We start from the raw sequence: 8,641 nt of genomic DNA, 5'->3' as shown, positions 1-8,641 counted from the left end.
GAAACCCTAATGCAGATCTACGATTGAAAGAGAAGAGAAATTACCAGCTTCACAGGAGCAGCGGAGAGGTGCCGCAGTTTTCTGGTGCGTTCAGGTTGATGCAGCGGCCAGGGTTGGTGCAGAGTTGAAGGTTGAGGGCGGCGGAGGAGCTCCAGGGCTCGGGCGACGCAAGGTTGAAGACGAGGCGAAGAGGCACGAAAGGGGAGAAAAGAAAAGGGGCCTCTGGTCCTATTTATAAGGCGAATGGATAAAATAGCAGGAGCGGGAATCGAGGAGCCCAAAACGGAGAATGGGACACAACTGTCGCCTCGGTCTTCGGAGGTCAATTAATAAAGGGAAGTATTTATGGGTTTTTATACGCAGATGACATCATGGCGGTTTATGGCGATTCCAGAAGATGACGTCACGGTGGTTTACAGGCATAAACACGAAGATGCTCAAGACGAAATTTCTTTAAATTGAAGATTGACATGAACAGGTTCAAATCAATCTCGGGCCTAATGTTGGGGATATAACTACTGAGTATAAACCACCCAGAAGGGGCCGGGTTATGCTCATAAGTGATCGTCTACATTGAATCCCATGAAGACGAAGACTATGGCGCTTTACTACAGAAGCTTAGAGGCCCAGAGCCCAATGGCGGATTAGGGCCCATGTATGTAAACCGCCTTGAGATGTGTAACTTGTGGTGTAGGTTAGGGAGGAAGAAACCGAGATGGACACTTGTACGAGCCGACCTCGGGATTCTGTAGACCAGTCGGGCGTCAACCTATGTATATAAAGGGACGACCCGGTGGTGGTTCAGGGACAAGAAACAACAACTCGAGAACTAGGCAAAGTGTATTTGCTCCCTGGTTATCGAGACCCCATCAATTCCACCACAACTGGATCGTAGGCTTTTACCTTCACCGCAAGGGGCCGAACCAGTATAAACTCCACGTGTCCTTTGTCCGGTTTAACCCCTCTAAGCTAACCTAGTCACGATGGCTCCATGACTAAGTCCTCACACTAGGACATTTGACGTGATAATTCCATGACACCTACGCCGAGTCAAGCCGTCGAGACCCCAAGGGGAAGCGCCCAACATGGAGGAAGTGGTGAAATCCCCTCCTCCTCTCAGTTTTAGTTGATTTTTAGTACTGTTAGTGATGAACTCGGGTGACATCTTTTGTATCGGAGTATGAGACTGTGTTATCTATGCCAGATTGCTATGTTCTATGTTGAAGTACGTAGAAACTCCACTGGCATGGTTTTGTATGGATTTGAGGTAGGACATATGAGGGATGCGGCTGTAGAACAGGAGAAATGAGGTCCACCTGATCACCTTCAGCTAACACGCCCGGGCGCGTCCGCAGGCGTATGGTGGGTAAAATTTGGTGACCGCAGTTGTAGATGCTCTAACTTGTGATGTTGGATTCGGCATGAGGTGGCCCCGACAGGCGACGAGAGATACCAAGTTGGTCCAGATCGAATGTGAGATACTCCCTCTGTCCCATGATATAAAACCGTTTTGCATCTCGACCATGAGCTTGGTTCTCTGATGGTTTCAATATCATATCAGAGTGATAGGCGAAATGGTGAATGACGATCGAAGACGATTCAGAATGTCCTCTCCGCGAGCCCAATGCTTGATCGGGAGTCCCCACAGACAATCTTCTACTCATTTCTTGAGCTGAATTTTTACTCTTGTGCATTGTTGAGTAACGTGATTGTATAGGAAAGCTAGGATAGCGTAGGATATTATTCTACCTTGCCTTATACTCCAAGATGATCATGTACTCCTATATATATGCCCACGAGGCTCAAGCAATACATAACGACTATTCCACCAATCCCTCTCTCTCTTCTAACATGGTATCAGTTTCCGGGTTCTAAACCCTAGCCGCCGCCGCTTCCGCACCCGCGCGCCGCCCCCCGGGGCGGTCGGCCTCCATGGTCGCCGCCGGGGGCCGCGCTGCCCGTACCTAGGGTTTGTTCGCCGGCCGTGTTGACCGGCTTCCCTAGAGAGTCTTTTCCCTGAGCCCTTGCTCCGGGTTTTTCTCTCTCCCGCCGGTTATCTTGATCGCGCGGTTTCTTTTTGGTTTTCCGATCTACTCTGGATCGGTTTGCGTCGCCCACCACCGCTGTCGACCCCGAGCGCCTCTACTCCGACCCCGGCGTGACAAGCCGGCCTCTCCTCCGACCCGGCGACCGCGCGCGTCGAGGCGGCCTGTCAGGGCCAGCCGTCGTCCGCGCGTCGGTCCGCCCGTCGCCTTGCGCCGGCCGTCACGCCCTGCTCCGACCGGGAAACCTGCATCACCCCGACCAGGCAGCTTCGCGCCATGCGACGGCCAATCATAGCCATCGCTCGTGCGCCAGCCCGCCCATCAATCCACGTCACCCGCCTTCGCCGCGTCTGCACGGCGGCTCGGCGGTCTACCTCCCAGGCCTCGTCCTCGGCTGCATCAGACTCGTCGGCTGCCTCAAACTCGGGCGCTGCTGCTCCGTTGGTCGCACAGGCCTCACTGCCCGGGCGCCGGTGCTGCTTTGGCAGCCCGGGTGCCGGTGCTGACGTCCCACGCCGTCCGTCGTCGCCGGCCTCATCCAGGACTCCGCCACCACCACGCCTCCATCGAGCGGCGTCCCCGTCCTCGCACGTGATCGGCTTGATCACCCGCTTCCCGCCGTGATCCGCCTTATCTACGCCGCGCGACCAACCTGGCCTGTCGGTTGCGCGCGCCTCCGCAGATCCCATGAAGATTGTCCCGAGTTCAGCGCGCCCCTCCACCGATCGAGCAACGGGCTGCCGCTGTGTCGCCCCGTCAGGCCGTAGCGCCGCCGCCCCGTGGTTCTCCTCGCGGCTGCATCGACCCGTGCTTCGCCGCTGCGTCGCCTCTTCGGGTCATAGTGTCGCAATACACGGTTTCCGCCGTTGCCCCGAGGCCGTCCCCGGAGTTGCACCGCCGTTGCGTCGCCCCTTCGGGCCACAGCGTTGCGCCTGCGGTCCCCATCGCCGCCCCGAGGTCTTCTCGCCATCGCCCCGACCCTCCTGCTACCGCTGCGTCGCCCCTTCGGGCCGTAGCATCGCAGCCCGCAATCCACTCCGCCGTCACCACGCGTCGACCTCCCGTGGTATGCGCCGTGCCGTCTCCCTTGGCGCGGGAACGCCACCATCTGCGCCGGTCTTCGTCGCACTGTCACGGTTCTTCGCCTACTTCGAGTACCACCGCCGCACTCCTAACCTAGCCGCCGTCAGGCCGCCGCCGCCGCTCTTCTCTGTCCGTCACGGCCGCTACCTTCGTAGCCGCCGCAGCGCCCGTCCACCCCCTTCGGTCTTTGTCCAAGCACCAGCCCATCGCCAGCGTCGCCGTCATCTACCCTGACCACTTCGTCTACTCCGACCACCGTTGGTGACATCGGCCACGCACCGATGGACGCCGCAATCATCGTCGAGTTCTTCTCTGCTGGCCCTTCCAACTTCTTCGACATGGCGTACAGCTCGTGCAGGTCCCAGTCTACGCATGCCCGGTGCTGGCAACACCGCCGCGTGCCTTCATCCATGATGTGTCCTCGGACCTGGCAAGCCTGGTGCGGCGCTTCGTCAACTTCGTCTTCGTCCGTATACGCATGCCCGATGCTGGCAACACCGACGCGTGCCTTCGTCTATGATGTGTCCCCAGGGTTGGCAACCCCGGCGCGACGCATCGTCAACATCATCTACTTCCTGGCGCACCACTACTTCGACACCACTGCGCCCACGACTAACTCGGCGCTTCCTTGTGCCCGCGGCTCCACGGCAACTTCCTCGACAGTGGCTACTCCGACTCGACATCGACCACGGCTCCACCACCCACGCTCTCGGCTACATCGACAAACAGCAAAAAGGGCTACCTCCTGCTTGAGCAACCTCCTCGGTTTCCACTCCAGCCACGACTCTGCGATGCATCGAGCGTTACGACTGTGGGGAGGTGTATCCGTCGGTTTGCCTTCGGATTCTTCTCCAGTCTCACCGTCTGCGTCGCTACCGTTGTGAATGCGGGGATGTTGAGTAACGTGATTGTATAGGAAAGCTAGGATAGCATAGGATATTATTCTACCTTGCCTTATACTCCAAGATGATCATGTAGTCCTATATATATATGTCCACAAGGCTCAAGCAATACATAACGACTATTCCACCAATCCCTCTCTCTCTTCTAACATGCACACCCGCAAGCATGCCGCATACTCGCATTTGGTCAACCGGGCGATCGAGAGAATCGACTTTATCATTTCTCTGCACGACGACGGAGATATCCTCTAGCCTCCAGCGATCAGAAATGATATTCTTCCTCTTTCTTTAGGATAAATATAAACAAATAAACAGATAGTGAGCAGGTATGAGGAAAAACATCGATTAAATTATGGAGGCACGAGGACACGCGGAATCTTTCTTTCCCAAGAAACACCGACACGACGAGCGCAGAGTAGAACCGAAGCAACATTTCTCCTGTGCGCGTACGCGATCTGCATTTTCCAGCTTAGACGCTAATTAACGGAGACACATCCGTCATTGAGCCACTACCTTTGACAGTTTGACTCATTTGGATGATGAAACGGAGGGAAAGTTGCCTTCACGTTGCAGAGAGTAGGTTCTACTCTTTTCGTTTCATAGTATAAGAGCGTTTTTGACACCAGATGAAGAAAATAGATTTTTAATTAAAATTAATTTTTTTTCATTAGCAATAACCAATACATCGTTTGTAAGAAATGTTACAATTTCACTAACAGGCTCCTCAAACCAATCCGAAGTCGAAAAAAATCTAGCTAATCTAGCAAGTTCATGTGCTACTTTATTTGCCTCTCTATTACAATGTTCGAATTTAGTCATGATAAAATCACAAGCATAGTGATAGCAGTCATCGAAGATTGCCGCCGCCACTCCCGCTGACTGTTCTCCGTCCTGCATGGTCTCAATCACCTCCATATTGTCAGAGTTGATGATTAGGCGATTACATCCCACCCTTTGCGCTAAATTTAGCCCAAATTTGAGAGCTAAGGCCTCCGCCATGAGAACATCCGCGCAGTAGTCTATCTCCACCATTTGTCGTCTCTCAAGACTGCCCCCATTGTACCCTCCAGCAAGTCATGGTCAAAAGAGGCGTCAACATTGAGTTTCACAAAGCCCCTAGGAGGACATTGCCAACCCCCTTTTTTCATGGACGCCTTGGAAGATGATGCATTTACAAAATTATATGTAAGAGCTATGATCCCATTGAAATCTGAGTCCCATTTTGAGTTAATTCCTTGTGCACTAATTTCTGTCTTTCCCACCATAGATACAAGCTGAGAAAGCTATCATTTCTCGAACATTTTTGTACCCCATAATGTGCAGATCTTGATCTGGAAGGAGTAATAGGTATTTCAATGTTGCCTCTCCAGCACGATCAATCTCACAAGCTCTCTCAATAATCATATCCAACCCTAGCCTTTTCCAAACCTCCTTGGCTTTTCTACATAGGAAAAGCAAGTGCTTCGTATCTTCTACACCTTGAGAGCAGGTAGGGCAAGATCTTCATGTGTCTATTAGTGATTGTTGCCCGACATGGTAGAGTGCCATGTAGTGTCCGCCATAAAAAAATTGACTTTAGCCGGACAAGATAACTTCCATATCTGACACCATATAGGGTTACGTGTGCTCCGTCCCATCCCGTTGGAATATTTTAGTTTGCTATCATATTGATAGTTCCACTCCACAGAGTAAGCAGACCGTACCGAAAACATACCATTTTTCCTATAACTTCAGTCTTCAGGCAATAAAATATGTCATATTATGTTACGAAATTGGGATTGAAAGAATCCTTTGTGCGTCAATTGTCTACATAGTTTGTCTAATTAGGTCTTCATCCCAATTATTGGAGACTGGGTCAATCAAATCTACGGCTTTTGATAACAAATGCTCCCACTAGGGGTCTCCTAGTGGCGCAATTTGGGATCCAAGCATCTTCCCAAATATTGATGTTATGTCCATCCCCCACTCGCCGAATATAACCTCGCTTGAGAGTAGTGATGCCTGCCATAATGCTTTTCCAGATGAATGAAGCACCATGATTTGGTTTGGTGTTCACCAAATCACCATTAGGATAGTACTTGGCCCTTAGAATAGTAGCACACAAGGAGTCAGGATTATCAAAGAGACGCCATGCCTGTTCTGCAAGCAAAGCCAGGTTGAAACAGTGAATGTCACGGAATCCCATTCCTCGGTTCAATGCATCCTCTTCTGGTTCTCCTCATCTCCCCACCAGAAATGCGCCATCTCATCAATGATTCCTTTAGAAACTTTTTTAGGAATTTCAAAGACCGACATTGCATAGGTAGGTATGGCTTGGATCACCGCCTTTAATAGGATCTCCTTTACGCCAAATAGTCCACCGTCACAGTTCATGTCAATAGGGTCACATCCCAAAAATGCATTCCACATTCGGATACATCAAATTAGAAACCTAAAATCCATATTATTACACGCAATGCAGCGATCTTTGAGCGAAACTTCGTCCGATTCCGCTCCCCGCTCGCTTGGCTCCGCCCTGGCCATGTCCCGTGGCCGGCTGCGCTCTTCAAAGTGTTGGTCCGATCAACGGCAAGGTAGAATATGTTGGAAATATGAGCAATTTACCGAATGATTTTATTAACAGAAATACTAGATAAAGCATGACTAAAATAGCGAATATAAAGCAAGTCATGCAATCTGACAGAGAGAAGGTAAACATCGTCTGCATATATGAACTTGAGCTAAACTCATCTAGAACAGACACTAGATGAAGTTGCTTATACGACATAGAACCTAATATACGTAGGGCAGAAACTAGAGCCAAGAACTGTAGCAGGACTTCTAACAGAAAGGAGAAGAACACATACGGCACAGCAGAAGTAGAAGCGCTAGACTTGGGGTCGGTGTCCTCGCCTGCCATGTTGTTGAGGAGGTCGTGGACGTCGGGGAAGAAGTCGTCGTCGGGGAAGTAGTTGTCGGCGACCGGATCGTTCGTGATGAAGCAGCCAGTAGTCGCGCTGAGCGCTCCCCAAAAACCTTATCACCCTTCTCCCGTACAGGACTCAAAAGGTGCGGTCTCGGAGGCCTACTGTCCCGACGTGCGGTGCACGCCGCAAGCCGGGATGAGGAAGAATGTAGCAGCACTGCAGTGTTCAGGAACTTGTGGCGAGAGGAGGAAGAGATTCTGGTGCGTCTCTCTGGGAGGAACGACCTCCCTATTATAGGCGCAAGAGAAGAAGGCGAGACGCTGCGCTAGGAGCTGAAGAGAACAAGGGAGACGAAACGAACAGGCAGCAGGCGAAGAGGTGCACCATTTGTATCCAATCTCCACTACAGCAAAACGTTTCAGCTTTCGCGTGCCCTTTCGTATACCCGTAGTGCGTGGCAAAATTTACATCGGCTCGGCTCATTCCCGCAACCCGCGGCACATCGTGACGAGGCATGGCGTGGCGTGGCGTGGCGGGCAGCGGAGGAGGAGCGCGCGTGGATGTCCCTCTTGTTCTCATGCTCATACAAGTGGGGAAGGAGCCTTCCTTATAAAGAGGTCCAACTCCCTCTAAACTAGCAAGGTGGGACTAAACTTTAGTTCCACCTCTTGCCTTGCACGAGTGGGCTGGGTGGGCCTCTAGGATTTATTAGGAATTTCTGAAACCCCAAATAGACAAAAATTCCAGCAATCCCCCACCAGATCCCAGAGGCACACAAAATTTGCCTTTGGTTCCAAAACATTGTTTTATATACCGGTACTACAGTGGAGACTGTTAAGTTGAACTTCCACCTAGAACTCTTTGCTACACTAGTAAGCAACTTGAACAGTGGACTGGGCCTTGAACTGCAAGTTTTCTGCTAATCTAGCTTCACATAAAGCCTTGACCGATACGTGGCTACCGTGGGTCTTCCCCGTGGGTGGAGCTTATGCGTCATACTCTATGACCTTTCATGAGTTTACTAGAGAGAACCCTACTCTCATAGATTGCGACGTTTAACAATCAGACTCATATAGGTGCGTTCTTCAAAAGATGTTCTGCAGGACAACATCTCTGCTTCAAAGAGCCACTTAGAAAACATTAAGATATACATCAACCTGCCATGCAGATTAGGAGAGTATTGCATCTTCATGGAGTGGTATTTTAACAGTAAGGATACTCTCCTCCCAGTTGACCAACAGCTTGTCTTCCACATCTAATTCACGGGATCTCCGATCACAAAGAATAGGTTACCACTGTGAACAACTCATATTGTGGGTCTCATACCCATCTCCCTCGATGCATTATCTATCACATTACGTGATAGACCCTTAGTAAAAGGATCTGCCAGATTTTTAGATGTTTGGATATAATCCAATGCAATAACTCCGGACTTTTTCATTTTTCTGACAGACTTTTACCTTCTCTGAACGTGTCTTGATGACTTCATGTTATCCTTTGAGCTGCTCACTTTCGTGATCACAGTTTGATTGTCGCAGTTCATAAGGACACCCGGTACAGGTTTCTCAACAATCGGCAAGTCATTCAAGAGCCGACGAAGCCAATCTGCTTTGACCATAGTTGTATCTAGTGCTGTGAGTTCTGCTTCCATTATTGACCTCGTTAAGATGGTCTTCTTGCAAGACTTCCAAGAAACAGCGCCACC

The sequence above is a fragment of the Triticum aestivum genome, chromosome 5B (assembly GCF_018294505.1).
Source record: "Triticum aestivum cultivar Chinese Spring chromosome 5B, IWGSC CS RefSeq v2.1, whole genome shotgun sequence".
NCBI lineage: Eukaryota > Viridiplantae > Streptophyta > Magnoliopsida > Poales > Poaceae > Triticum > Triticum aestivum.
This window is presented reverse-complemented; position numbering follows the sequence as displayed.